At 43.4% G+C, this 8,385-nt stretch overlaps 1 long non-coding RNA gene across 1 annotated transcript; it reads right to left on the bottom strand.

Annotated features, from left to right (window-relative positions):
• Positions 1–2,917: 2,917 nt before the first annotated feature.
• LOC122946155 lies at positions 2,918–3,446 on the bottom strand. Its single transcript, XR_006391218.1, has 3 exons — positions 3,305–3,446; positions 3,050–3,224; positions 2,918–2,946 (listed from the first exon to the last, which is right to left on the bottom strand). It is a non-coding gene; the product is annotated as an uncharacterized LOC122946155 (long non-coding RNA).
• Positions 3,447–8,385: the final 4,939 nt, after the last annotated feature.

Genomic DNA, 8,385 nt, shown 5'->3' with positions numbered 1-8,385 from the left:
TCCAGCGCTATTGTACTATGCATTCTGTATTCAGAATGCTATTATTTTCCCTTATAACCATGTTATAAGGGAAAATAATAATGATCGGGTCTCCATCCCGATCGTCTCCTAGCAACCGTGCATGAAAATCGCACCGCATCCGCACTTGCTTGCGATTTTCACGCACCCCATTCACTTCTATGGGGCCTGCGTCGCGTGAAAATCACACAATATAGAGCATGCTGCGATTTTCACTCAACGCACAAGTGGGTCCGGATTCAGTGCGGGTGCAATGTGTTCACCGCACGCATCGCACCCGCACGGAAAACTCGCCCGTGTGAAAGGGGCCTAACTATTCTAACTCTAAGTCACTTACTGAAGCTCTTCAGCACTCGCTCTCCTTGAGCTCATTCTCCATTTTGGATGCCCGTCATTCTGTCACAGGCCTCCTTTCTGTGTGGACAGAACGTTCTTTCTATGAGCTTTACCTCTGGAGTTGTCCATGGACAGGTGTGCTCCAGGTGCTCTTCACCAGTGGCGTAGCTATAGGGGTCGCAGCGGTCGCACTTGCGACCGGACCCCTAAGTCTGAGCGCTCTTCAAACAAGTACTGTACTGTATAATATGAGTGGGGGGAAGGGGTGGTTGGCGCAGAGGCAAAGGGGAGGGGGGGGGGGGGGCACACACACTCACACAGACACCCGGCAGTTCTTGTCACTGCCGGCCGGGCTGTATCCAGAGTGAAGCAGGGCTCCAGCGCTCCCCCTGCTGGCCGCACATCGCGCTGCTGGCTGTGGGAGGAGCGCTGAAAGACCAGGAATGAGTGTGGGAGCACGTCATCAAGGACTCAGGTAAGCATGTGTTTTTTTTAGTTTTTTTTCCCCCTAAAGCTGCAAACTGGGGGAGGGGGGAAGGAAGGCACTGATGATGATGCCCCCTGTGCAGTGTGTGGTTCCCTCCCTAGTACTGATGATGATGGTGCCCAGTGTTCCCTCTAAGCTTTGGCAGTTGCTGAGCGGGGTCGGCTTAGAGATGGGCAATGCTTAGTCAAAGGTGGGCGATAGGACAATCAAACAAGAGATCATTGCCGACATATTGGCAAAACAATAAATCTAGCCTACTAAGTAAGACAAGATAAAACAGTTACTCTGCTTACCATAGAAAGTAAAACTTTTTATTCTTCTCATGTCATAAAATGTCAGTCATCTGCCAATTTCCTTTTGGAAGTATATCATGTAGGCAACACCGAACAACCAATATACAGTGGGGGAAATAATTATTTGACCCCTCACTGATTTTGTAAGTTTGTCCAATGACAAAGAAATGAAAAGTCTCAGAACAGTATCATTTCAATGGTAGGTTTATTGTAACAGTGGCAGATAGCACATCAAAAGGAAAATCGAAAAAATAACTTTAAATAAAAGATAGCAACTGATTTGCATTTCATTGAGTGAAATAAGTATTTGAACCCCTACCAACCATTAAGAGTTCTGGCTCCCACAGAGTGGTTAGACACTTCTACTCAATTAGTCACCCTCATTAAGGACACCTGTCTTAACTAGTCACCTGTATAAAAGACACCTGTCCACAGAATCAATCAATCAAGCAGACTCCAAACTCTCCAACATGGGAAAGACCAAAGAGCTGTCCAAGGATGTCAGAGACAAAATTGTAGACCTGCACAAGGCTGGAATGGGCTACAAAACCATTAGCAAGAAGCTGGGAGAGAAGGTGACAACTGTTGGTGCGATTGTTCGAAAATGGAAGGAGCACAAAATGACCATCAATCGACCTCGCTCTGGGGCTCCACGCAAGATCTCACCTCGTGGGGTGTCAATGGTTCTGAGAAAGGTGAAAAAGCATCCTAGAACTACACGGGAGGAGTTAGTTAATGACCTTAAATTAGCAGGGACCACAGTCACCAAGAAAACCATTGGAAACACATTACACCGCAATGGATTAAAATCCTGCAGGGCTCGCAAGGTCCCCCTGCTCAGGAAGGCACATGTGCAGGCCCGTCTGAAGTTTGCCAATGAACACCTGAATGATTCAGAGAGTGACTGGGAGAAGGTGCTGTGGTCTGATGACACCAAAATAGAGCTCTTTGGCATTAACTCAACTCGCTCTGTTTGGAGGAAGAAAAATGCTGCCTATGACCCCCAAAACACCGTCCCCACCGTCAAGCATGGGGGTGGAAACATTTTGCTTTGGGGGTGTTTTTCTGCTAAGGGCACAGGACAACTTATTCGCATAAACGGGAAAATGGACGGAGCCATGTATCGTGAAATCCTGAGCGACAACCTCCTTCCCTCTGCCAGGAAACTGAAAATGGGTCGTGGATGGGTGTTCCAGCACGACAATGACCCAAAACATACAGCAAAGGCAACAAAGGAGTGGCTCAAGAAGAAGCACATTAAGGTCATGGAGTGGCCTAGTCAGTCTCCGGACCTTAATCCAATCGAAAACCTATGGAGGGAGCTCAAGCTCAGAGTTGCACAGAGACAGCCTCGAAACCTTAGGGATTTAGAGATGATCTGCAAAGAGGAGTGGACCAACATTCCTCCTAAAATGTGCGCAAACTTGGTCATCAATTACAAAAAAACGTTTGACCTCTGTGCTTGCAAACAAGGGTTTTTCCACCAAGTATTAAGTCTTTTTTTGTTAGAGGGTTCAAATACTTATTTCACTCAATGAAATGCAAATCAGTTGCTATCTTTTATTTAAAGTTATTTTTTCGATTTTCCTTTTGATGTGCTATCTGCCACTGTTACAATAAACCTACCATTGAAATGATACTGTTCTGAGACTTTTCATTTCTTTGTCATTGGACAAACTTACAAAATCAGTGAGGGGTCAAATAATTATTTCCCCCACTGTATAGCATCTGAAATATCACCATCTTCAAAGAACATGCTTGAAACTAAGCCAATCCTATCAACTTCTTCCTTTTAACCTTGGATAAGTAAACCTAGTGGAAGACAAGAGGTACATATGTGATAGAAATCCACTACTAGTACAGACAAAACCAGCCAGCCAAACATCAAGGAGCTATAGCCTCTCAATCTACTTACCTTTCCACATGAAGCACCCATCTTGTATTATTTCTTTCAGGTCATTAAACTTCAGTCATCTGTCAATTTCCTTTGGAAAGTGTAGGCAACACCAAACAACCAAGATAAAGCATGAAATGTGGAACTATGCCAATCCTAGCAACGTCTTCTTCCTTTTAACCTTGGATAAGTAAACCTAGTGGAAGACAAGAGGTACATATGTGATAGAAATCAACTAGTGGAGTCAAATAATACAGTAAAACTTACTGTACTTACCAATACATGTGAAGCAACAAACTTCAACTGTTCAAACTTTGCAACGTCTATCTTTTGATGTGACCCATTTGGAATAGACTTTGTCTAGGTCAATCCTTTGTCCAGAATTCAGGAAGAATTTGATCCTCATGAGCATTTCCAAGTGTGGCCCTTCCAAACGATTGCGACTTTTTGTCTTGATCATATTCATTAGACTGAAACCACGTTCACAGTCACAACTGGAGGCAAGGAAAGTTCCACAGATATCTGCTAGGGATGCAACAGCTTTAAATTGCTCCTCTTTTAACACAAATTGCACAAGATCCTTAAAGGACTGCATCAAGCCACATTTTGTTTTCTCGGCTATAACAAATCTTAAATCCTGGTATTGTTCTGTTACTGTCTTCAGTATATCTTGGTCATCATCTTTGTATGGCAAACAATCTCCAGAGTATCTTGAAACAAGTGTTGCTATTTCCTGACAACCTTGTTGATAATGTAACGTACCACTGAATGTAGACATATCGAAAATTCTCCACTCCATCAGCTCATTTTCTGGAAAACGACATTCCAAATGTAGACATAAGCGCTCCACAAACCTAATAATCGGAGCCATATTGACTTCGTTTTCATTATCTTCCATTATTTTACTCACTTGCTCACTCCAATGTACTGTCTCACCAAGGAACTGTGAACGTAGCTTACTTATTTTAGCCCTAACATATTGGTATGCATCGAGAGTAGTAAGATTGTTTTTTTGTAAAATCTTACTTAACTCTGCCAGCTGGCCGACAACGTCGGAAAAAACATGCAGAGCAGCAGAAAACTGTGGGTCCAACATTTTTTTCTGACAGTATTTAGCAATTGGATCGTTGTTTTTTTCTACTTGTTTGTTGCAATACGCAAGTAACACATCCAGATTTCTCATTACTGCCCGTAAAGCCATGTGTCTAGATAACCAACGAACCTCATTTAATGCCTTAAAAGAGAGCGTCTCACATTCCAGAACGTCTGAGAGTTCTTTAAACTCTGCTTTCTTGACAGATGACCTACTAAACATAGTATAAACTGTTCTAAGAAACATCTCAATGTCGCCCATAAGTGAAACTTTCTTACATGCATCCTCAATTCCCAAATCCTCTCGATGAGCTACACAATGTTGTTCAAGCAAATGAGGGATGTCATTACGAAGACGAGCAGCAACACCATTTTGCTTTCCAAGCATAACAGAGGCTCCATCAGATGTGAACATCACCATTTTCTGCAAATCCAAGTGATTATCAGAATAAAACTGCTCAATGGCATCTGTCACTGAACTGCTATCACAGCTGGTTAATTTTGTAATGCCTGCAAAAATTGTCTTGTAAACATCAGTGTTAAAAGGACGGAATTTTGCATATAAAATAAGCATTTTGCTTACTGATATATCGGTGCTCTCATCAACTACAAGTGTATGAAAAGTGGCACTTCGTAATTCAGCCATCATTTCAGCTTGAACTGTCTCATTAATACATTCTACAAATTCAAATGCATAGTTTTTCCCACGCCAAGACTGTGGAATTGCTAGATACTTTGCCATGTGATCATGTATGTCTTGGACAGAATGCATGGATGCATTCATATTAATAGCCAATAAAACATTATCAATCAATATTTTTATTTGGTCGCGACCAACAGCTTTGCGAAGTGCTATTTCTGCATTATTTTGTCTTTCCTCTGCAGTTTGAGCCAACATCTGTAATAAACCTCCTGAATTCTGTCGTCTAATTTTTGCAACTGCCTCAACGTGGATTTTCTGTTTTATATGTCTCTTCAAGTAATCGAGCTTCCAACTGTCCTCCCACCGTTTTCCTGTAGTAAAGTCACCATTTATTCCTGCTTTCACGCAGATATTGCAAATAACAGCATTTTGGCTGTCCTGGAATGTGAAAACGTCACCTAATTTCACCTTCTGTTTTATAGCAGAGTTTGGCATTTCAGTTTCTATGATCTCACATAGCCATTCTTTTTTAAAATGACTGCTGGACTTTTTTGCAGTAGAACTTGAAGCCCTAGATAGAGGGGGTGTATTAACTAAAGATCGTTTTGCCATTTTTTGTCTGCAGTGTGGAATTTCAATCTGCATCAAATTCACCAAATATCTATCTGGAAGGCCGGCCCGGGGAGAGAGAGAAAAATTGTATAAATATGAAATATTAAGTATCGTTCTGTATATCTGTTCTAGAATTTGGAGATGTATATTTAGGAGTTAGGTTAGGACCAAGGGTAGGATCCTATTCCTATGAGTAGGAAAGCATCTCTCAAAGGGTGGAATTCATCATCAAAGCCAGTTTTTCTTCAGTGAGAGCAGCTCTGTAGCAACAAGCTCCCTCTCTACTACAATGTTGACGGTATATTTACTTAGTTGCTGCAATGTGCAATCTATTGTAAATCTAGCCAGTGTGTGATATGATGTAGTGCATTAGGCAGTCCTACAGTGATCGCACATGTGCTTCTTACCAGGCTCCTGGTGGGCAGCGCTTAGCGGTCAATCTAGCATGCATGTGATGTGGTACATCCTGGATATATGAATTGGGAAATTCAAGGTTCGTAGAATCGTAGGTAGGACATCTGGCTTCGCTGTACTTTAATCCGTACAGAATATAATCCAGTGGACCTTGGTCTGAATAAAAATAAATACAATTTCCTTAGAGGTAATGTGATTTGGAATATTCGATTTTTTGCTCAGTTACAGACTAGAACTGTTCCAGTCTATAGAGCAATATACACAGAAAAAAAAAAAAAACATTTTGGCGTTTACTCCTCTCCTTCCTAATATGCTATTTTCCGAATTCCACTGTCACTCCATACCACAACAATGAATATGATTTGAATAGAAGATCCACACTTACCTGCACTTGTACTGTGATATCTTCAATTTGATGTTCATGCAGGAAGCACTATTTTGGAAGGACTTTAAGAGACTTTAAAAAAAGAGAATGTAAGAATACATCTATCAGGTCATGAGAAGCACACTATCACAACATTTCAAAAATATTCACAAGTACATTCACTTGAAGTGACCCAACAGAACTTACCTTTGTAGCAATGTCTTTCCTCTGCCCCAGGCTCTTCTGTCTGGCTTGCTGCCTTGGTGGGAACGGAAGTGGACGGACAGTGGAGACAGAACCGCACACAAAATGTCTCCTGCGGAGTGAAGAAAGACCTTGCTAAGTGCTAACCTGACACTGGCTAGGACGCCTAACATATACTTCTTCTTGTATATAGTATTAGTGATATGGAGCACGCTGGTATAACCTGGGTATCTCCTGGTATATATATTATAGCAAAAAAAAGCAAAAAAAGGGCCACAGCAGCACAAGACCAATGAAGTGGGTGCAAGAAATCCTCACAGCCGCAGGCTCACACGACTATCGTAAGTATAGCATCAAAGGATGAGGCAGCACTCCAAATGAGGTGAAAAAATGGTGGATCTTTTATTCCCCTTGCAATGTTTCAACCGCTCAATGCGGTCTTTCTCAAGCATTGAGCGGTTGAAACGTTGCAAGGGGAATAAAAGATCCACCATTTTTTCACCTCATTTGGAGTGCTGCCTCATCCTTTGATGCTATATATATATATATAGTTACTTTTTTCCACCATTTTCCTTGGCTTAGACTGTCTGTGAGACAAGCAACATTGCCAATGCAAAACCTGAAGGGAATGCAAAACTGTTCCAGAGAGACTCACTTTAGCCTCCCTGGCTATCTCTTATCACGATCAGGCTAGGCCAGAGAGACTCATTCACTTCACTCACTCTCACCTATAGGATTGGTTGCTGAACTGGTCTCTCCTGGTATTTCTAGAGTGTTAACTCGTGACAAGAAGTGGAGGTCAATAGTGGCACTAGTAGTCTACTAGTGCCACTATTGTCCCCTGCCCACAGCCCCCATCACCAGACTAACCCCCTGATCGGGCACAGTGCTCTTGATTTGCTCAGTCCAATAATACTGAGAACTGAGCAGCAGCTGATCAGTGCAAGGAGGAAACAGATAATTAAAGCCCAGGCAATGCCATAGTTTGGGGAGGTAAGTAACCACTGGACCCCAGGAATGCAGCATTAACCTTTCCACAGCCCTCCACCAGGGTTGTTAACATTAACCCTTTTATTGTCCTAAGTTACCAGGGAGATGTTGTCTCATTAAAACAACTTATTCTCTATCCACAATTGTAGGTAGCCTATAAGAGAAACTGACTCACTCTAGTGTGTACCTCAGGCTCTGGCCTGGCTCTAAGATGGCGGCGCCGCCGACACTACCGCACCTTACTGCCTGCTGCTGCTGCTCGGTCCTCCTCTTCCTGCAAAAAGAAGGAGGAGGCAGAAATAGCGCGGCAATACGTGGTAGCTGGTAGGCGGCGCCAGCGCCCCGCTGTGTTGAGCCGCACAAGACTACGTCGGCGCCGTCACCAGATGAGTCTGACGAGTGACGACAAGTGCTGGCATTTTGCCAGCAGCGTTAGCAAACGCGCTGTAGGCTGAGTGAGCGGGCATTATAAAATTGTGAGCGGGGCCACAATAATTGCTGCGCGGCCGCCCAGCCGCACAGCTTAGAGGGAACACTGATGGTGCCCCCTGTGCAGTGTGTGACTCCCTTTCTGGCACTGATGATGGTGGGCATCTCTAATCTGGCATAACTACTGTGAGGGGGCACATATCTGGGCATCGCTACTATGAAGGGACACATATCTGGTATAACTACTGTGAGGGGGCACATATCTGGGCATCGCTACTATGAAGGGACACATATCTGGTATAACTACTGTGAGGGGGCACATATCTGGGCATCGCTACTATGAAGGGACACATATCTGGTATAACTACTGTGAAGGGCACAAATCTGGGCATAACTACTGTGAGGGGGGCACATATCTGGGCATAACTACTGTGAGAGGGCACATATCTGGGCATAACTACTGTGAGGGGGCACATATCTGGGCATCGCTACTATAAAGGGACACATATCTGGTATAACTACTGTGAGGGGGCACATATCTGGGCATCGCTACTATAAAGGGACACATATCTGGTATAACTACTGTGAAGGGCACAAATCTGGGCATAA

Source organism: Bufo gargarizans, chromosome 9, assembly GCF_014858855.1.
Source record: "Bufo gargarizans isolate SCDJY-AF-19 chromosome 9, ASM1485885v1, whole genome shotgun sequence".
Classification (NCBI taxonomy): Eukaryota; Metazoa; Chordata; class Amphibia; order Anura; family Bufonidae; genus Bufo; species Bufo gargarizans.
This window is presented reverse-complemented; position numbering and strand designations above follow the sequence as displayed.